The sequence below is a fragment of the Canis lupus genome, chromosome 8 (assembly GCF_011100685.1).
Source record: "Canis lupus familiaris isolate Mischka breed German Shepherd chromosome 8, alternate assembly UU_Cfam_GSD_1.0, whole genome shotgun sequence".
Taxonomy (NCBI): Eukaryota; Metazoa; Chordata; class Mammalia; order Carnivora; family Canidae; genus Canis; species Canis lupus.
The window spans coordinates 48721885-48744428 of NC_049229.1; the positions used below are offsets into that span (position 1 = coordinate 48721885).

Genomic DNA, 22544 nt, shown 5'->3' on the forward strand with positions numbered 1-22544 from the left:
TCCTGACTACTAAGGTCCTCAGCACTGACCCCACCCTTGAGCTCACCTGACAGAGGACTCTCTTTACTTTTGAGGACCTGTCCTTGATCCTGGCCCTGTCTTGCCCTGGCTGAGCTTCTCCAGGGGCACTCGTCTCTGACTGGGTGCTGTGGTGGCTGGGACTTTTGGGGCCCAGGACCCTCTCATTGGTGCTGGGACTACCCCTACTTGAGCACTGTCCCTCCAGCAGTTACATCACCTCTTGTTCTACCTACAGCTGTCTGGGCCTCTTTTTCTCAGACGGGGCTGCCGTCATTTTTTATGTTTGAGTTGAGAAAAGTTAATTAGGGTCCCAACTGACAATAGGAGGGATGCATTACCTTTTCCTTACTGGCAGGGCTAAGAGGCCACTGCATTATTATAGTCATGATAGCTACCTCTTACTGAGCCTCCATCGGACCCTTATAGACATGTTTTCATACAGCAGGCATGCCTGCGAGGGATTATTTGACTCGCTTTACAGATGAAGTTACTGAGGGCCAGAGAAACCCCAAATCACATGGCCAATGAGTAAGTAATGAAGCTGGATTCAGTCCGGCCTCCAGGAGAGCTGGCTTTAGGAACAGCTTGATCTAGGATAGTATTTCTTCTTCTCCTCCTCTTGATACCACACGATGGTATCCGTGGTTGCTGGAGCCCCAGAATCATACTCTCTCAGCAGAAAGGGACAATTTTCTTTCATAGCTTCAGTGAGAAAATCACAGAAGGACTCCAGTTAGCTGGCTTAGGTCATGTGCCCATCTCTCACCAATCACTGTAGACAGAGGAATGGAGTCTTCTGATCCCGGAAACGTGCGCCACACAGGATGCACTGCCCACAGGGAAAAGGAGCTTGGGTGGTGGAATGAGGGGAGGAAAAGTATGGAAAGACAGAAACAACAACACCCCTTCCTCTGTAGGCTTGGAGACCAAGAGAGTGTCAGCAGCACTGATGATCAGAGGGAAAATTAGGAGGAAGGGTTACACAGGAATAGTTATACTAACTCTAACAGTACTCGGCAAGATTTATTACTTTACAGCTTACGCAGCCCTTCCGATACCTTATTAGCCCTCATGTAACCCTGCAAGGCAGGTGGAACAAGTGTTGTTACTGACCTCATTTTACAGATGAGGGACAGGTCTGGAGAGGATAAATGATATATGCTTGTGGCTGGCAGGGGGCAGGTCTGAGACCCGGATGGTAGACTCATGCTCACTTTCTCTGAATCCCAATTCAGGAAAGAAGATATGCTGAGTGTGAAGTGCCTGCTATCCTGGAGGAAGATGTTACCTTCAAGGTGGTAGGCGCACCTGAGCATCAGGTCACTTTGGGGTCATTCAGCTTAGTATGGTCCCCTGCTAGGTGTTATGTGCCATGTGGGCAGGGACCTTGTCTAGTTCACTGCTCTACCTTAGTGACGAACATATGCTTAGCACTCAAGAGGCTGAATACAAAGTGATCCAATAGTGCCCTGCTGAGAGGCTGAGTCTCTGCTGGGGGACGGAGGGTGGGGACCAGAGTCACAGGCCAAAGACTGAGCCCTGGGAGGGAATATGGAGCGGGAGCCCAATGTGCAGAGTGGTTGGTCCCAGCTCCAGAAAACCTTTGTCAAATGCACTGCAAGTCTCACATCTGCCGGGCAGACCAAGCTGGCCATGTGGGATCTATGGACTCTGAAAATCCCATTGGTGTAATAGGACTGGGTTGGCACCGGATGTGTTGTGCCTTCTGGGGTCTGTCTTTGCTGCACCTGACTGCACTTCTCTTAAGTGAATCAAGCTCCTCTTATCGAACACCACTATGTGCCAGGCATGTGCATATATAGTGCATGTATGGTGATAAGTAAGATACAATTCTGCCTTTTTAAGTCATTTATTCATTTGACCCTCATTATTTCCCAGGTACTGTGTTAAGCACTTGGGTGTACAAGATTTGGTGAAATTCTGATTTTAGGTAGGTTGACACATTCATGACCAAGTGATCATAATAAATACAATGTATAAGTGGTTTGGTCTACATATAAAAAAGTGCTTTGGGATTATAGAGATAAATGTGACCAATTTTTGTTCAGAGATTCAGGGAACTCTTGATAAGCAGGTGTCTGAGCTAGAATAGTAGAACAAAGGAAAAAGGTAAGTGTGTTCCTGGCATGCTCAGAGGATGGGTTGGTGAGCTGTTTGGGTGGGGAGAGTCGGTACACAGGGGCAGATGGTCGGAAATGGAGGGTGGGCAGCAGGTCAAGCTTGAAGACCAGTCTAGTCCAGGTGTTTTCACTCGATCCTTAGATGCCCTGGTCCCTTGGAAGGGAAACCCTTGCCCGGGATATGTGTCTAGGCTTTGCCTTTTACTCATCTGTTGGTTTCATACTTTGTTCTCTGGTCAGCAGCATGTCCTGTTTGTGTCTAGCTTTGTTGCTTCTTAAACCGTAAGCTCCCAGTGGGCAAGATTTTTCCCAGTTTCCGTGCATTTTTTCTTTGCCCTGAGCTCAGTGACAGCATGGATAATAACCAGGCCCCCTGGTGCTGCTGTGGGCCAGGTATATCACAGGGAGAGGCTGGCCACAAGCTCTGCTCAGTGACTGGGGAGCGAACTCCAGGACAATCAGAGTTGCTGAGAATGAGCTCTCCCTGGGCTTCCCTTACCTACCCATGGGGTCATCCATGGTGTGTATGCTGGAGTGTGCTGCTTGTCCACTGACATAGGTCCCCCCTCATCTGGTGTTAGAACTTCTGAGTTTGAGCTGAGCACACCCCACCCAACCTCCCTTGCACAACTATAGCAAGCCACAGGGATATGAGTGGAAGTGACCCACATTTGAGTTGGCCCTAAAAGGAAGGCATGACCCTTCCCCTGCTTGGTTCCTCTTCCTATAGTAGGGGATGAGGGCCATGGGAGAAGTGATCTTTGACACAGCAGTGGAAGCCGTGTATTGAGGATGGCAGAGTTGCTTATTGGCCTGGACTACCTCTCTATGCACTGGTGTATTCTGAAGCCTCTTTATTACAACAGCTTCGTCTGTACCTAAATCTGTTTAGTGGAAGGAACCTTCTTTGCCCTGTGGTCTTGGACAAATCACCTTATCTTCTTAGACCTCTGTTGCCACACCTGTCAGAGGGGAATATGAATAACTCTTCCCTTGCTCATTGAGAAGCATCTAAGAGCTACAGATGTGGCTCTGATTTGAGAAGTGTGGGAGCAAGGCAAAGGTGTGTGGGAGCGTTTTCAGGGTGACTGAGTGATAGTCTCTGATCAAAGTTTATTGCTTTGCTCTTTCCTCTTTGGGAATGTGTGAGTGGCTCAATTAAACCACTGGCCTAGCTAATCAGAACCAGTGTGTGTGTGTGTGTGTGTGTGTGTGTGTGTGTGTGTGGTGGGGGGGTGGGCTCTGTGTTCACCATCTGCCCAGAATAATTCTCCCCAACCTTTAAAGTGCTCAGAAAACACAAAGTTTGTCTTGGCTGTAATGGGCCAGACCTAAGGAAGTGATCTGGGTCAAAAAGCTTTTACACAATTGTAAGTAATGGAACGTACTGAACCCAGTTGAACCTCATTAAAATGCCATGGCGGGTTGAGTGTTTATGTTTCATGCTCATGATGTTTGAATGTTTAAATTCACATGAAAAACATAAGCACCGAGATGAAATAACTGGCAGGGTCTGGGCCACTATTTCAAGACGAAGCGTACTTGATGGTGACAGCGGTGTTGACAGAACACATGGACTCTGAAGTGCAGGGAGGGCCCGGCTCACACGGGCCCTGGGCTTCCCACTCCGCAACCCGCACGTCAGCACGATTCGCCTCTTCTCGTGGAAACTGGCGCTGTGCAGGGGGCTCGCTCAACACACACCTGGGTGATTTACGATACACGAAGGACAGAGCCCACGTGATTTAGGAGAGGCAGGCAAAGAGCAGAGTTTAGGAAATTTAGGAATCATTCAATTTAGGAAATTGAATGAAAAAGAGGTGGGGGAAAAAGGAAGGATGTCCAGGAAAGAAATAAGACAATGTGTTTGAAAAATTGGAAACAGATTCCTTAAATACCTCACAGTAGAAGATGAGTAAATAAAATTAGGGGCCAGTCACTTATTCCATTTGTGAAACGATATTTGTGTTGTCTGCCGTGCACTGGGGTCCTGGGTCAGTAGATTCTGGGATGAAATCCCCTGACATCAGATTAGGCAGCTATTTAAAGTGATGGTTATGGAGCCTTGGTAACAACTTGGAAAATGCATATCATATGAATTTAGCAGAAGATGCAAGGGTCAAAATTTAGGTACAGTGTGATGACAGCTAGCTTTAAAAAACCCCAGATGTGGTGGAGGAGGAAGCAAAAGGAAGCATGGCTAGCAGGCTGTGCTTATGTTAGGGTGGTGGGGTTAGGCTAACTTGTCTCTATTCTTGAAATTTCTGCGCTGTAGTTGTATTCCATTCATAAATAAATTTTCTTTTCTTTAAGTAAGAAGGGCCATCACCTGACAAACTGACCCTCCCACCCACGTTAACCATCGGTCCAGCTCGCCTTCGAGGAGTACTTCACATGGGACAAGCCCATCCTCCTGTGCCAGCCTGGCTGCTGGCATTCTCCAGGTGTTGGGCCCTGCTGCTAGGAGTCCAAATCAGAGATATTAAAAGTTTGGGAGGAGCCAGGATATGCCAAAGGGCACCCCTGTTCTTAGCGATGGCAAATCTAGCAGCTCGCCAGTGGAAACAGAGAGGCCCCCAATCCGGCACAATGCAGGGGCCGATATTTCCCCCAACTCTCGGGGCCGGGTGCCTGTCCATTTGGGGCACGAGATGAAGGAGTTGGCCAGCTTCCCACCTGGGGAATGGAAGGGCCAGGCATCGCATGCCATGCCCAGGCCAGGCACTCACAGCTGCGCCTGCCTCCACTGGAGAAAGTGAAGGTTCTGTATGTCCTTCTCCAACTAGGCCTGCTTGGGGCATGACTCTGGGATGTGGCTTTGGAATCAGACAGACCCAAATATTTTAAGACTTTACAAATATTGAATTGAAGAACTACATGCACATGGTTAGAAAAATAAAATGGTACAGAAGGGCTTATAGTTCAAAACAGATTTCCATTCCATCCCTTGGATTCAGTCTTACCTCTCAGAGGCTACGGCTTTTCACTGCTTCAGTTTTGGGTTTTGCCAGCTTGCCTTCCTGTCGCTAGGTAATATGTGAATACTGCTGTGTTCTGGTGGATCCTCTGGGGGACATTAGCTGTTGTCTCCCCACTCTGAGAAAGTAGGATTTAGCTCATGCATATACTCGGGGAGACATAGAAAAGCACCATCCAGACTTGCAAAAATGGACTTGCCTCCCAGCTGTAGGGAGCGTGGTCAGCAGATGGCCACCACTGCCAGCTCCCACATGGTCAGCCCCCGAGGTACCGCGAGCCACCTGGCCCCAGGTCGCACCCTTCGTGGGGCTGCCTGCACCCAGCAACCCAGCACAGAGAGGGAATAAGGCCGTTTCAGCCCAACGTGGGGCCCTAACTGGGAATGCTCACTCCAGTGCTCTGGGCCGACTTTGTTGGATAGGCATCACCGTTGACTTCTCTCTCTGCCCAATTTTTTCTTTCCCCTTCTTGTCACGGGTGTCCATCTTTTTTTTTTTCCTTAGATTAATTAATTTATTTATTCATGAGAGACACAGAGAGAGGCAGAGACATAGACAGAGGGAGAAGCAGGCTCCTTGTGGGGAGCCCCATGTGGGACTCGATCCCAGGACCCGGGGATCATGACCTGAGCCAAAGGCAGACACTCAACCACTGAGCCACCCAGGTGCCCTCCCAATACCTTGATGACTCTGTTTCATCAGCTCTGAGTTGTACCCGGCTCCTTACCCTGTAAGGACACCATCCTGTCCTCCAGCCTCTTCAGTCAGGTCATTTTTTTATTGGATTAAATAAAAAAATCCACTAATAGTGTCACTAATAGTGACATCCACTATTATCTTTGTTTCAGGAGTACAAGGTAATAATTTGATATTTCTGTACATTGTGAAATGATCACCACAAGAGGTCTGATTACCATCTGTCATTGTACAGAGGAGTCGCTATGATGTTATTGACGATTTTCCCTGTGCTGGACTTTTTCTTTCTGTGATTCCTTTATTTTATAACTGGAAGTTTACTCTTCTTAAGTCTCTTCACCCATGTCACCCGTCGCCCCTCCACCCCCCTCCCCTCTAGCTACCACCAGTTTGTTTTCTGTGTTTATGAGTCTGCTTTTGTTTTGTTTTGTTTGTTTACTCATTTTTTAGATTTCACACCTAGAGAAATCATATGGTATTTGTCTTTGTCTGCCTTACTTCACTTAGTGTAATACCCTCTAGATCCATCCACCTTGTCACAAAGGGCAAGATTTCATTCTTTCTTATGGCTAATATTCTTTGTGTGTCTATACCACAACTACCTTATCCATTCATCTCTTGATGGACATTTAGGTTGCTAAGTGCTTCTATTAGCTCTTTTTAAATTTCTACATTGTCAGATATGGTCACATCATATCCCGTCCTAAAATCATAGTGAACTTTTCCCTTCTTTGTTCACGGTCAATTTGAAAATTTGAAGACCAATGAATGAGTAACAACCGGAATAGTGCATTTTGTGTGGGTAAATATCACGGGTCCTGGTGATGGCCTCTGATCGTATTTCTTTCCCCGAATGTCCACAGGAAGACACCTGTGTTACTCAAAGGACAACGTTCTGAGCCCCAAGATCAGAGAGATGTTTTATGTGCCACCATTTGCTCAAATTCATCTTACCTCTTTCGTTGTTTCATTTTTGGACTGCAACATTCTTGATTCGTGGCTTGCTTTTCCCAGAGTTTTTGATTACTTTCTTGTTTCTGTTTGGGCAAAGAAAGCTAGGTCTTTGCTGTCGTGCCCCAAATATTTCCTAGCTTTTTACTCATTTTATGTGTGGCTTGGGATCTGTTAGATTCTTCTAAAAGATTTTCTCCTTGGGACCCATTGACATTTTATTGGACACCAATTTCTTTTGAAGCAGCTATCATGCTGGGATTTTTTTTTCCCCCCATTGGACTCTGGTTAATTCCACCATTTCTTGTATTTTTCCATTATCCTTTTGTTCCTTTGATGTTCACTCCAGTTTTGTTGGAGTACCTTCTCATTTTGCAAATCTGCAAAGTATGTACAAGAAGGAAATATCAAGTACTTATTTGGGAATTTAGCTGTGTGACTCAGGGAAGTCCCTAATCAATTTGTACTAGTCTCCTCAACTGTGACATGGGGATTATGTCACCCACGTCGGGGAATCGTGGTGAGGATTGCGTGTGATAACACTGATCGAGTGCCTGATCTTTGGGGCTGAGCAAATTTTGGTTTATCTCCCTAATTAAGCTACCTTATTCGCTAAGAGATCTTAAAATGCTCCCATTGCCTATGGAAGAGTCCAAACTCTTTAGCCTGGCCCAAGACCCTCCACAATTGAATCCCAATTGACCTTTTCAAATTTATTTCCTACTACCACCTTCATATACCCTTTGCCCTGCCAAACTCTCCTGCAGCACATGTGTGTCTTCCAGCCATCAGGCCTTGACTCTGCTCCCTCTGCCTTGAAAGCCGTCCTGAGCATAGCATCTGTGTGAGCAAACCCACTTCCCTTCTCAGGTGCTCCCTCTGCCACCATCCTCCCCTAATCTCCAGCTATACACACAGTCCCACTCTCTCTTCTGGCTTTTGCCCCTTCCCACTGCCTCTGAGAGTTGTTATGGCCACACACTTGGCTGGCTGCCTGTGGATGGACCAAACTCTTTCAATTTTTCTCTGCAGCTGGGGCAGCCACAGTGTTGAATGATCCCCTTTTTGCAGGCTGGGAAGAATCCAGGATGCCTCTAGGCAACGTTTTCAGAGAGCCAAAACCTACTGCTTCCTTCCTCTCTCCTGCCAGTGTAGCTCCCCCACCCACAACAGTCCCTCCCCACCCTCCTGCCCCATGGAAGGGCAAACTTTACTTTTAGGGCAGCCACCTATTTGGTGAAGTCTGATGGCCGTGGGAAAATGCTCTGCCATCAAATATCTCTTCTACTAGGATTTAGTAAGGGAACAAAATGCTCATACCTCTGGGAGGGCATCATATTAAGTATACTTCAGTAGCATTAGCATTTGCTCACTCACTCACTCACTCACTCACTCACTCAAGTGTATTAGATGACTCTGGTGTGCCAGGCACTGTGGAGGGCTTGGGGACACAGAGAGAAGAGATATAATCCCTGCCCACAGGGAAAAAACATGAAGAGCTTCATTTAAGATCACTTTCCAACCATGAGGTGTAGCTGACAGCAGGACATTGGGTTGGGTATGAGGGTTGGGATAGTGCAAGAGTGTGAAGGCCCTGGGCGCCTGAGTGGAAGAGGAGCCACAGAGTAGTGGGGTGCCAGAGACAGATTTTTCTCTGTGCCACAGCTTAGCCCTATGCTATGCTGTCTCCTGAGGCAAGAAGTTGGGGAGAGGATGGAAGGGAATACGATGCGGCCTCTGAGTACAGGGTTGTACCCATCCCATTCATGCTTGATTCTCTCTTGACCCTGAGGGAGACGCCTCCGCCCTGGACAGCTCTTGTCATTGTAGCTGTGAGGAAATACAGAGAAAGGAAAGTCCCTCAGCTCACCGAGATGTGTTCCCAGCCATTTCCGTTCATTTTCAGGATAAGCATGGGAGGAATGGGACAAGAAGGATGGCCCAAGCTGGTGCTCTCCCCAGGCCAGACCCAGTCACTCTGACCTGCACTGATGCGCAGGGCAGCCAGCCCTGGAGGAGCAAAAGCTTGCGGTTGTGTGTTTCTGAGCAGACATTGCAGCCTATGAAAGGTTGAATTCCGTCTGGTGGTCACATCCCGCGCCGGCTGCCCCACGGCACACAAAGCTCCTTTTGTAGCCAGTGGGACCAAGGGAAGGGGGAAGCTGAGTTCTTAATGCGACCAACCAACTTCCAGCTTATATCAATAAATTTCTCCCTGAACCTTTCCAAAACAAAGCTTTGCTAATGTGGAGCGGTGGGAGCCGGCTCAGCTCTCGCAGAGTCCGCAGAGTCCACAGGCCCAGGTCCTCCTTACTCTTGGCAAGAGCCAGCTCTGGCAAAAACGGGGGCTTAGGCTACGGGGAAACTGGTGTGCAAGTTGGTTAAATAACTGCCCACAGGTGGTGGGGCCAGTAAGTCTCTGGTAGAGCTGATTTGAACCCAGATCTATGAAATTCTTCTCATTGGGCTTTTGTGCTACCTGCCCTATCCTGGAGGAAGGCTGTCCAGGGAGCCCACCTATAGTCAAAGACCACAAGTTCTTGCAGCTGGAAGGGTCCTCAGAGCTAGCTGGTCCAACTCTTTTATTTCATGGGGAATGGGGGATTTTGGATCTCTCTGAACTACAGAGACAGTGGTTGGGATGGGGCTCAGCTCCAGGTCTCCCCATTCCATATCAAAACATCTTTTTGCTTACACTACATATCCTTGGGAAATGTGCATGCTTCAAGAGAAGGACAAAAGGCACTTAACTCTAGGGAACCAACAGATGATGGTGGCAGCTAAAACGAAGTTTCCCCACATCATTCTACAGACCACAATCTGGAGACAGAGGGAAGTGACAGTGTCATTCAGTTGGAGTCCAAAAGTCCTGAGAGCCAGGGGAGCCAAGGTTGCAAAGTCCAGCCCAAGGGCAGGAGAATACCAATGTCCCAGCTCAAACAGACAGGCGGGATAGAAAGGGGGCAAAATCCTCCTTTCTCCGCTTTTTGTTCTGTTCAGGCCCACCAATGGATTGGGTGATGCCCACCCACAGTGGAGGGAGCAATCAATTTTTACTGAATTCACCAATTTCAATGCTAATCTCATACAGAAACACTCTCACAGGTACATCCAGAAATCATGTTTTACCAGCCGCCTGGGCATCCCATGGCCCAGACAACTTGACGCATGCAATTAACCATCACAATGTCCTTGCTTTATACCAATGTTGTAAGTCTGCTTTCTTTCTTTCTTTTTTTTTTCCCCGGATGGGAAATTTGAAAAGGAATCAGCTATAATTCTCCTTCCCCACGATACCTTCCACACAGTCTTGGGGCTTCCCAGTGATGCAAGGGCTGACTGGTTGGAAACAAAACCACGGAGCTCACTTATGGCACAATTATAGCTGCAAATACCCTTTGGGAAGTCAAACCTAGCCAGTGGTTCTGTGGCTATGACAGCAAAGAATAGCTTTCTGGGGGCCAAACCAGTAAATCATTTCAAGGTCTTTGTGCACATTGGATGAGGCAATGTAGTCAAATAGTTTAGAGAATTGTCAAGGGAGCCAGGTAAAGATCTGGGTTCAAATCTTGGTTCCGCCATGGTTTACAGGCCCTGTGACCTGTAGACACTTACTTAACCAAGTTGTCTACCAGTTTCCCCATTTGCAAAATGGGGATAATATTAGGATTGGTTAAAAAAAAATATTAGGATTGGTTGGGAAGGTTAAATGAATCCATCCATGTGAAGTCCCTAGAACATTGTCTGGCACATAATAAATGCTCTATATGTGGCAGCTATTATTATTATTGTTATTATTATTATTATTATTATTATTGGAGGAAAAAGTCAATACCATAAACATTTGTTGAGTGTTTGAGTGAGGTTTGTGGATTCCAGGATCTTTAGAAGATACAAGAGTTAGTAAGAATAAGACATGGGCCCTGCTCTCAATGTGCTTTCAATCTACAAGAGGAGAGAAGACACTGATGTGAAAAGGGAGACGTGTCACGCAAGTGAGAACAATAAAGAAACCTGCATTTTGAGAGAGGGAATCAGATCTCAGAATAGGAGGAGCAGAATCAGGCCAGAACTTGAACACTCTGAGCTTTAAGAGATGGGAAAATCACCTTGAGCAATTTGGGGCAGTTGAAAGGAAAGTTTTTTCAGGTTAGAGGCCTAATGTGTGTGTGTGTGTGTGTGTGTGTGTGTGTGTGTACCCACTCACAAAAAAGAAAAGCTACTTTTTTTTTTTTTTTTTTTTTTTAAGAAAAGAGAGAAAAGAACTTTTCCTCCACCTCCCTGTAACCTCATTCCACTAGGCGGCTTCATGAATTCATTAGCACATCAGCTATGGCAACTCTGTTTTAGCAATCCCAGCTCCCAGGGTACGTGAGGGAATTCTGCAAGGCCGGCTTTGACTGTCAGAGAGAAAAGGAGCTGAGCAGAGATTTCCAGGTCAGAGGAGAGCTGGGTGCCTGTCCCTAAAGCAGCAGACTGGGGCCCCTGCTTCCTGGTACCAGGAAGAGTAGGGCCCAGGGGTCATTGACGTGGAACAGGACTTATGCATGAATTTCTAAATTAAGGTTTCTTAAACAACAACTAAGAAAAAGAAAGGAAGACTTCAACCTGATTTAGAATCTCTTCACTCAGTTATTTTCAGCCTGTGTAATAAGACCTCAATTCTTTGGAACCCCAGAGGGATAAGTTGTTCTAAAGGGATAAAACTTGGGTGCCCAAACTTAAATTTAAATCATTTTGATGGGTTTGAAAAAATGTATGCATGCTTTTTTGCTTTGTTTAATAGAATATTTGGAATGTGACTTGGGGTGCCTACTGCAGGACTCTGTTGCCCTTTTGCTCTTGTGTACAGGATGACTTGAGGCCATACTAAGCAGGCTCAGACTACTATGTATTTTAAATTTTTTTGGGAAAAAAACACCACTACCACACCATGGAATTCTAGATTCAGCTCTGGCATATAAAAAGCTTAGATGCTGTCATTCTTGTCCTTATAACAAGAAAAAGCTGTACAAACTAAAAATCAACAATTTTTTTCTTGAACTCATCAGAGAATTGGGGTTGCAGAGCAAATCACCACCTTGAAAGCTGGAGAGATCAGTGAATTCTGGAATGTGTGGCTGGCATCGGCCTACCTGAAGCCAATGCTGCCAGAGCCATAAACTGGCAGGGACACTTACCCAGGTACCACAGCCTGGGTGCCAAAGTCATGTCGTTTAAACTTCTGATGGTCTCATTCCTTCCAGGCTTAGCTATGCTCTGTGCCAAGCTTCACATCTATTCTTATTTTTTAAAAAGATTTTATTTATTATTGATAATTATTTATTTTTTGATTTGAGAGAGAAGAGCAAAGGAGAAGAGCATGAGTAGAGGGAGGAACAGAGGGAGAGGGAGAAGCAGACTCCCCACTGAGCAGGGAGCCTGATGTGGGGCTCAATCCCAGGACCCTGAGATCGTGACTTGAGCCAAAGGCAGATGCCCTACTGACTGAGCCACCCAGATGCCCTATATCTGTTCTTAATGCAGATAAGGTAGTTAGCAAATGGGTGATGGGTGGCAGTGAGCAGCAGACAGACAGACAGGCAGATGGACAAAGCCAGAGGCAGAGTTAGATTTTGGGTCTTGGTTTCTGATCACCTCTCAGCTTTACATGGTTCAATAGTTTGATATTATCAGTTTAGATGAAAGTAACCAGTGCCAGGGAAGCATCATCCCATAGAAATATGGCTGCCATACATGTACTTCAAAATTTTCTAGAGGTAATATTTTTTCAAAATAAAAAGAATAGATTAACCCAATATATTTCAAATGTTATCATTTCAACATACACTCAATATGAAAGTCATTAATGAGATACTTTACATTCTTTTTTGGTATAAAGTCAAAATGCAGTGTGGACTTCTCAATTTGTCCTGGCCACATTTCAAGTGCTCAAAAGCCACATACATGTACAGGCCCGTACAGCTCCGGGGGATTCTATGAGGCTAGAATTAGGTTTGGCTGCTAATATCAAAAGTGACTTAACACAGAAATGCATTTCTCTTATATAAAAGTTTGGGTAGGCAATAAGAGCCATGTGATAAGGCACTTTGTATTCAACCCAGGCTCCTTCTTGTTGCTTCTATCATCCATCTTGTCCCCTGATACACGGCTTCATTGTCAAATTCCTCAACAGTCCAAGATGACTGCTTCAGCTCCAGTCAGCACATCCACATTCTAGCCAGAAGGAAAGGAAAAAGGAAGAAGAAATCCTCTATTAATGGTGCTCTAAGAAGTTCCACACATATTACTTTTACTTACATGCCTTTGGCCAGAATTTAGTCAATGACCCTACCCAGCTAGCTGCAAGGGAGCCCAAGAAATGTAATCTAGATTTTTAAGCAACAATGTGACCAGCTAAAATTTGAGGATTTTGTGACTAGGGAAGAAGGAGAGGGCATATATTGAGAATCAACTGGTAGTGTTGGTCTCAGACCAATTCACACTGAAGAAATGCAGATTAGAATGGTAAACCAGAATGCCAATTTATTAAGACTTAATGGGACTGTAATTGCCAGCCAGATGGGAGTGTCTGGGTCTGCTGACTGTTGCAAACTCTTCCCAGTAGGATCATCTAAATGGTTGAAAGATTGGTGGATTAAGATATTATGGCCTGATGGACCCCTTTCCATTTAAGGACTCACCACCCTGACAAGAGAACTGAAACATTCCTGCTAGTCTTGCGGGAGCCCTCTCTCTGGGATAATACTACAGACCCTTGGAAAACTCCTGCCTTCACTGGTCCTTTATCTGAGCTTCAGGGGGCAGGGGGTACTGTCCTTTCCCCATCATAGCTTTACATAGTACAACTCTGCTTACATTTGTTACATTTTAGACTTTGAAAGGACAAGATTTTGAAGATACATGAGCCCCTTGTCAACTTTGGAAGTACTACTGTCTCATCAGCAACACTCACTCACTTGACAAGTATTTATTGAGCATATATTGTGCACCAGATATTCTATTCTGCTGAGAGTCAATGAGAACCTGACTTCTGTCCTTTTTTTAAAAATTTTATTTATTTATTCATGAGAGACACAGAGAGGCAGAGACACAGGCAGAGGGAGAAGCAAGCTCCATGCAGGAAGCTCGATGTGGGACTTGATCCTAGGACCCTGGGATCATGTCCTGAGCCAAAGTCAGATTCTCAACAGCTGAGCCACCCAGGCATCCTCTGACTTCTGTCCTTAGGGTGATCACAATATCTAAAGAATAGGGAAGGTGATGATGGGCAGGGTTAAAAAATAAGTAGGTGTTCACTGAGCAAGAGGAATGAAAAGGCATCCTGGGTAGAAGGAACAGTATATGTAAAGGTTTATAGACATTGAAGAACACAAAGTATTTGGGAGTAGTGCATAGCTGGGTGGGATTTGAGGAGAGGAGGTGCTGGAAGGGTGCTACAGTACACACTGTGGTGGTCTCCTCAACATCCATTCCCTCTTGGTAACTATGCCATTTTCCGTTGGGTATGCACCCTCCCTACACTTCCCACACACTTGAGGAAGGTGATTCCACCCTACCCCTAGGGGTAAAATGAATAGTCCCAGTATAGACTCATCAGCAAAATCCCTTTTTGCCTAAGATGAGCAAGTGACCCACTTCTAACTGAAGAGACTGGGAAAGACTTTTCAGGCAGCTTCAGAGAAAGAATCTCTCTCTTTCTCCCTCTACATGGTGCGGAGTGCGGGTATGAGGTCAGGAATTGTTGCAGCCATTTTGTCACCATGAGGGAAACCTAGCAAAGGATGAAGACAACACCATGGAGGGGAGAGGGAACATCCTGAAAATCAGGGGCTTTGATGACATAGTTGAGCCATTGAGCCAAACTTACCCTGAAGCCCATTCTACCCCTAGGGCTTCAGCAGGTTTAGGTCACAGCATGAGAGAACTTGGGGCTTAGCCTTTATTCTGAGGGCAGGAAAAAACTATAGAAGATTTTCTTTTCTTTTTTTTTCTTCTTTCTCTCCTTCCTTCCTTCCTTCCTTCCTTCCTTCCTTCCTTCCTTCCTTCCTTCCTTCCTTCCTTCCTTCCTTCCTCTTTCCTTCAACATTGCATGCTTATTAAGGACTTACATGGGCAGGTATTACCCCAAAGAAAATTATATTAGTAAGGAATTCTTAAATGGTCCCTGCAAACTTTATTTCATATAATTATTTATAAGGAGAAAGAAAATAGATTTTTTTGGTACCTTGTTTTGCTTCTTTCACACCTCCATTTGGTCATTTTTCAGGTGCTAATCTCCTCCTGCTTTGTAGCCTCTGTTTTCCTTTCCTCCACCTTCCAACCACAGGTCTGAATATCCTTATGACCATTAATTGCACTTCAGTTTCTGGTCCTCCTACGGCCTCATTGGCTGCCTCTCCTCCCAAGGAAGGCTTTCGAGCAGGGCATGAGCTGACGGACCCACATTGTAGAACGTTGCCTTGGCGTGCTGAGGTCAGAGAGCCTGGACCAAGGCCAGAAATGAGTAGCTGAGCCAAGACTGGAGAAGAGGGGCGAGTTTGAGCACCACTCAGATGATGGAGGCCAGGCTGACTGGACCAGAGGTCGTGAGGACCAGGGTGTGCTTCAGGAAGACTCAAACTCATCACCTGACTATAGGAAGGGAGACACTCTCCTTCCTCCTGCCACCATCATCGTACTCCCATGAAATCACTTCCACTGCCAGATTCTTTATTCTCCTCTCTTGCAGGATTCATGCCTCTGATTATAATTTCTTATGGGCACAGCTGTCTTCTTCCCATCATGCCTCGTCATCTTCCCATCTCCAGGATGTGGCACGTGGTTGGCACTGGGTCAGTGCCAAATTGGATTGATAGCATACTGGTTCTTGCTGAGCTAGGTGTTAGCTGCACCCTCCTCCTGCTCCCAGGGCTGAGTCATCTCTTTCATAAGTAGCCTCCAAAGCTGCAACCACGATACCCAGCTTCCTTGTTGTTGGCAGGTGTTGGCAGCCTGAGTGCCAGAACACCAGGGAGGCAGCCACTAGGAACATGCTGGGGGTTCGGGTGTGGAGAGTGAGCCAAGTAATCAGGCCTCATATACATTGACATGAGGAGTGTGTGTGCTCCCTGGGAGATCTGTAACAACACCCCCTTTCCGGGAAGCAGAAGCCAGGACTCCTTCCTTTCTCTTTTCTCACCTGTCCTGTCTTGTGGCCAGAAGTACATTCACTGGCTTTCCATGCTTCTAAAATAAATTAATTTCAGGACCATAAGCTCCCAAGCTATCCCAGTTTTGCTCCTTGGGAGCATTAACCCCTTACCATCCCACTGGGCCTCCAAGGCTTTGGATCCATTTCACAAAATATTAACACTTTCTCTCCTTTCTGAAGAGGGACCTCAGTTTTCCTGAGAACTGTCTGTTCCCCACCATTTCTCACTCTGCCAATAACTCATCCCATAGAATGCTGTGTTAGGGGATGGTCATGAGCTACATGGCCTTTGAGGGAACAATATTAACCTTTTACAACTTTGCAGGGCACCCCTCCTTATCTCTTTTATATCAACCTCCACTGGGTTCTTGAGATGTTCCTGGTTCCTCCAAACCCCACGTTTTCCTCATCACCTCTCCAAGATTCCAGTTCTTCCCCTGGTCTGTATCATTATGGAAATTCCTGGTCCTGCTAGCCCGCACTTCTTAGCAGGGCTCTGAAATTCAGCTCTCATCTGCCCCACTGTTATGTTGTTTTCCCTGTCGCTATGGCAGGGATTAAGACTCCAGCCAGGGAAGGAGGGTGGAGGGAAGAAAGTTGAGCAGGGAAAAGCAGGAGGATGATGGGAGAGAGCCTGATTGGAGGGTGTCAGAGTAGGAGGAAGCAGAGAGAAATAGGCTGAGCATGTCAAGGGCGGAAGAGGGATTCCTGTTTTGTTCTATTTTGGTTTTGGTGTTTTAGTTTGGGTTTGTTTCCGGAGATGAGGAGACATACATTTAGTGCTGGATCCTGCCCCCGATGCAGAGTCACGGCTAAAGAAATCCTCTCCTATAGTCCGTAATCCAGAGGCAATCTCCAGTCCCCAGATCAAGTAGGAAAAACTCTCAAAATAACTTTTAGTTATTCCTAATTTACTTTATGGACAGGCTGGCTGGGTCAGTGTGACTATGTGATTCAGTACAACCCTGAGACCCAGGTAAGGGGGGCCTGACCTTCGGAGATCCCTGCCCTAGCTTCTTTGCATTTCTGGAGTGAGATATCCTCAGGACTAAGGAAGATGCCCAACCAGAGCCAAAGCCTAGACCCACACCCACCCTGGTCTAGAACTTGCCCCTGGTATTCAGGACCCTAGAATCTCTGCCCACAAGGCCCAAGCCTGCTTCCAGGGCCCATGTGGGCCTATTAGCAAAGTCCTCCCTCCCAAGGGTGGCTTGTGTAGCCTGGAGCCCAGAGGTGGCTACTTGGGGCAGTTGGACAGAATGTGGAAGTGCAGACTGGTGTTAGGAACATGCATGTGGGTAAGGCCCCTCGCTGAGGAGGGAATAAAAGGGAGACTAACCATCATCTGGGATAGCCTGTCCCTGTGGTTCTCACTTTCTGGTGTGAGGAGTCGAGAATTCTAAATTTGCTCTTGGCCTTCCAGAAGTCAAGGAAGGTATGTTTGTTAGGGTAGAAGGATAAGACATGGTTTATTTTATTTTATTTTATTTTATTTTATTTTACTTTATTTTTTTTTTAAAGAGAGAGCGTGCCTGCATGCATGAACCAGGAGGTGGTGGAGCACAGAGGGAGAGGGAGAGAGAGAATCTCAAGCAGACTCCACACTGAGTGCAGAGCCCAACACAGGGCTTGATCTCACCACCCTGATTGTGACCTGAGCTGTAAGCAAGAGTCAGACACTTAACCAACTGAGCCACCCAGGTGCCTGAAGATATTTTATTTAACAATTTGTTAGCTTGACTAATAGTGTTTAAATATTTAGATATATGGTATTTGGGTCTTAATTTGAATTCTTGCCCTAGTCCCACAAGTCTGTGAGAAAATAAAAGATTTGTCCAGTGTGAACACCCCTATTTCCAGCTGTGCCTCCAAATGTCTTTTTCTCCATGTCCCCAGTCCTCTGGCAACTGACTTCATTCAAAGGCTCTAGTGCTGTGTGACTCAGTTACTTAGTTTCCCATAGTTATAGTAAGGGTAGCAGTAATGGAGTAGTGTTCTCTGTTTATTTTTTATGGTTGTCTAGCTTCTGAACCCTCTTTCTGTGTTTGGGAAATATCTCTATCCTGCATGCGTGTTTACACATGTGTACACACACACGCATATGCACACTTTTATGAGCCTTGATAGAGAACAGAGCTCACATCCCAGTCCAGAGGACAAAAATGCTAGGAACTTGCTATATCAGATGCCACCAGTCATCTCCTGTGATATCTATTCTCTTCTTTAGTAAGAGAACCCCCAATTTTTAGTTGGGGACATGGCTACCTGGATGGATCAAAGACTACCTTTCCCAAACTCTTTTCTGCTAGATGTGGCCAAATGATCAAATTTCAACCATTGAAATGTAAGCAATGCATGTGATTTCCAGGAAGTGGTTGTAAAGAGAAAGGGTGGTTCTTTCTCTTTCCTGATAGCTGGGATATGGACTTGATGGCAGGTACTCAAGCAGCCACATTGGTCCATAAGGAAGCATGTGAAGGTCTTCAAAGGTGCTTCAACAGCAATCTTGCACTCTTTGCCTTCACATTTTTTATACAGAGTGAGATACATTTCTATTTTTCTTTAGCCACAGTTATTTTGAGTTTTCCATTATATGGTGTGAAAACCAAGTGTGAATAATGTATTTGTCTTCACAGCGTCTCTTGCAGCTAGGGCACAGCATGTGACCAGGCTCTACCTCAGTCTCTCTGGTCAAGGCAGCCTCAGCAGGGAGCTTGAGTTCCTAGAGTAGTGGTTGCATCCAATGTCCATTGTGAGGCAAGATGAAGTACCCAGTGCTTGGTGATGGCAGCAGGTCTGCACTAGGCCAATTCTGCCTCATGATTTGGGATACTATTCTTGGCTGCATGGTTTCAAGCTGCGTCTTCCAGCAAATTATCCAATCTCCTGTTAATAAATTCCCCTTCTGTTCACATCTGTCAGAGTTGGTCAGTAACCCACAGTCAGCCCCTGTCAAAATACTTTATAGAAGTAAGATTTCACCAAGAATGTTGGTTTTTGCCATCAAATGAGTCCACTGATGAGTCTGTAATCTGTTAACTCAGACTCAACATGAGGCATGAATTTCATTTAAAAGTCAGAATTTTCTAACACACTTGTTTCTAAAGATGCTTCAGATGGGGGCAGAATTAAGTTCTTTTGAATATTTGGTGTCTCTTGTCACAAGGATATGTGCCATCTGCTAGTTGAAGCCACAGTATTTTGGGAAGAGACCAGCAACCAAAATTAAATATGAATTTAATTAAACTTAATACAAAATTAAATCAGAGGCATATTCAAAGGGCAGTAGCACTTCACTTATCCAGAGGTGATTTATACAGCCAACCTCAATTATTTGGAACAGGAAACAGAAAAGGAGCAAAAATAAACAAAACTCCAAAACCGATGAGGAAACAAACAACCACTTTCAAAACAAAACAAAACAAAAGAATATTTGCAGCCAAAATCAATGCCACAGGGCTCATCCCTCACAGTTTATGCATCTATTCAGAGGCAAGCCATTTAGACTCTCCTTTAGTTCTACTCTTTGTGTAGACACAATTCCAGGGAAAATTTGGGTGGTGAAGAACTTCCCATTCCAGAGAAGATTTGAAAAAGCACCTTAGGGGGCAAGGGGGAAGGGAAAGCTGCTGGAGATTGATAGGAAGGAGATGTTTGTTGGTTTGTGTTAAAGGCAGAAACAAGGCAGTAGAGCACAGCACTGCCTCTGAGCCCCTTCAGTATGACAGTAACCACCCTGGGTTACAATCCATCCAAGGGCGGGGGCTGTGTGTGCTGTGGTCCAAATGTTTGTGTGCCCCCCAAATTCATTAGTAACTCCTAATGCCCAAGGTGATGCTATTAGGAGGTGGGGGTCTTTGGGAGGTGATTAGGTAATGAGAGTGGAGCCCTCACAAATGAGATGAACACCCTTACAAAAGAGGCCCCTGAGAGATCCCTAGTCTGGCCACCGTGTGAGGATTTAATAAGGAGTCGGCAGCCTGGACAAGGACCCTCTCCCAACCAGGCTGGCTCCCTGACCTCAGACTCCCAGCCTCCAGAGTGGTGAGAAATAAGTTTCTGTTTTTATATACCACCCAGGCTGTGGTATTTTGTTAGGGCAGCCCAAACAGACCCAAGACAGTGCTATTCAGGAAAACCCTGAGCACCATGGAAAGTTAGGAAAAATTCACAAGTGGGCCAGTATCCAGTGTCGGTGGACACGTAGAGCAATGTGAGTGGATTTCCCCACTGCTGGAGGGAAAATAACCATTTAGGAAACTGGTTTGGTAGCACTTTGGAAAGCCTAGGCTGTCAGAATCCTTGACCCAGCACTTCCTCTCCTACTACATACAGATGGTCCCGACTTACAAGAATTTGACTTATGATAGTTTGACTTATGATGGTTTCGAAGCCATATGCATTCAGTAGAAATCGTACTTTGAATTTTGATTTTGATCTTTTCCTGGGCTAGCATATGTGGCACGATACTCTCTCCTGATGCTAGGCATCAGCAGCAAGCAGCAGCTCTCAGTAAACCATGCAGTTGTGAGGATAAACAACCAATACCCATACAACTATTCTGCTTTTTCACTTTGGAGGATTCAACAAATTTCAGACTAGGCTAAACTGTGATGTTGGGTAGGTTAGGTGTATTAAATGCATTTTCGATTTATGATATTTACAACTTATGATGGATTTATTAGTACATAACCCCACTGTACATTGAGGGAGATCTGTATAGAAAGAACCCATGGCCCATGGTCATGGAAGACATGAGCCAGAATATTCACAACGTTCAATGAAAGGAGCTACTCCTAACAAAACACACAAGTAGGATTCAAGTTACATAAAGCTCAAGAACAGGTGAAACAAATTCTACTGTTTGGGGCTACATTCCCATGTGGTAAAACAATAAAGAAAAGCAAGGACAGGATTAATGGAAAGAGGGGGCTCCTGAGGTACTATAGTGATATTCTTTTTCTTATCTGGGTGGTGGGTCTACTGGTATCTACTTGATTTATATTCTTTAAGTCATATATGCATGTTTTATTCATATATATGATATATCTCACCAACAATGTTTTTAAAAGAAGGAAGAAGAAAAAAAGGAAGAGTCAGGTTTTGTCCAATTTACCCTGTTGAAGAAGGCAAGATAGCACTTAATAACACTAGAAACATTTCTGCCAATACACTTCAAAGGAAAAGGGTTTGGGCACCTGGAGGGCTAAATTTCAGTGATCTGGAAGGTTCATTTAAACACAATAGCTGCTCAGCTGCTTCTCCAAACAATGGAGATTGATTATAGGTAGTGACCTGGAGCCCCATCTCTTTTTCAGTGAATTTCTGAATTTTGCATTGGCTTAAAAAAGAAGGAGGAGTCTTCGTTGGGGCTCCTTGGGGATGGCATGGAGAACTTTCACCAGTCAGCTTCAAGCCTGCATTTTGGCCTCCTTCCCTCTGGCTGCCTCCCCACCTGGAAGCTGGTTATAAATGTAGAATCTCGGGCCCCACCCCAAAGCTACTGGATCAGAATCTACTTTAAATGCACCCTGAAGTGTGAAAAGCACAATTCAAACCTAGACCATGACGGGACCAGATACTGGATTCTTCATAATTTCAGGAAAACCCTCCCTTTAAACAGGCCCAAGGTGGAAACTCTCAGTACTGATCTCCATGCTGCAATAAATAGTACGCCAAAAAATTGGAATGTGTGCATTCATTCAATTAATATTAGGATGAAATTACCATTTTCTTCGTCAAAAATGGTTGAATATGGTCAGTTTGATATGGTTTAGCTCTGAGTATTCATTGAGCTTCTATTATGTGCCAGGCACAATGCTAGTATTAGGGACAGAGCAGTGGGCAAAGCCAGCCTTGGTGGCTGCCTTCATAGACCTCACAGTCTACCAGGAGAGACAGACATGAATTTTTTAAAAAATTTACACAAATCATGTAAAGTCACAACTGTGGCAAATGCTATAAGGTGGAGGTCCCTGGTGCATGGATGGTCCATGAGTTGACATGTTTCACAGTGGCAGGCATGTGGCCAGAACAAAAATCTCACAGGTGAGGATGGCTTGGGAGTGAGAGGTTCCGAGCAGAGGACGCAGCAAGTGCTAAGGCCTCCTGTCATTGATTCTGGGAGGCAGAAACCCTGACCCGAGTGCAGGACCCAGCTGGCTTAGTCTGGATCTCTTCTCTCTCCCAAAAGACAACCAGAGAGGTAGCCGAGTTTGTCCTTGGCACTTGCCCACACTTTCTGCTTTTCCTGCAGCCTCTGTGTTTGAAGAGGTTGCCAGGGCTTTTCTCTCCTCCATGGGAAGGGATTGGAGACCATGGTTAAATGGTCCTAGAGTCAGATTCAGTCACTTCACATCTGTGGGGCCTGCTTTTGATCTTTGTTTGAATAAACTTTGGTGGCCTTGGGAAACTTCTCTCATTCCCTGAATACCCATGATCATCCCTCTTGCCACTAGGACTTCACACTTGCTGGTCCCTCTGCCCAGAGCACTGTATGGACAGCGTGCCCGCCTCTCTCCACTCCAGATACCTGGCTTACCCCTCAGCATTGGCAGCACCCAT

General features: G+C 45.6%; 2 long non-coding RNA genes across 2 annotated transcripts in view; one reads left to right on the forward strand and one right to left on the reverse strand.

The window, feature by feature from the left end:
* The first annotated feature begins 422 nt into the window (after positions 1 to 422).
* On the forward strand, positions 423 to 21645 carry LOC119872904. Its single transcript, XR_005363552.1, has 4 exons — positions 423 to 549; positions 1257 to 1316; positions 1921 to 1972; positions 21299 to 21645. It is a non-coding gene; the product is annotated as an uncharacterized LOC119872904 (long non-coding RNA).
* The window catches only part of LOC102154477, a 29399-nt gene continuing 19427 nt past the window's right edge, over positions 12573 to 22544 (reverse strand). The window contains exon 3 of the long non-coding RNA XR_005363548.1: positions 12573 to 13003. This is a non-coding gene — a long non-coding RNA (uncharacterized LOC102154477). The remainder of the gene's footprint in view (positions 13004 to 22544) is intronic.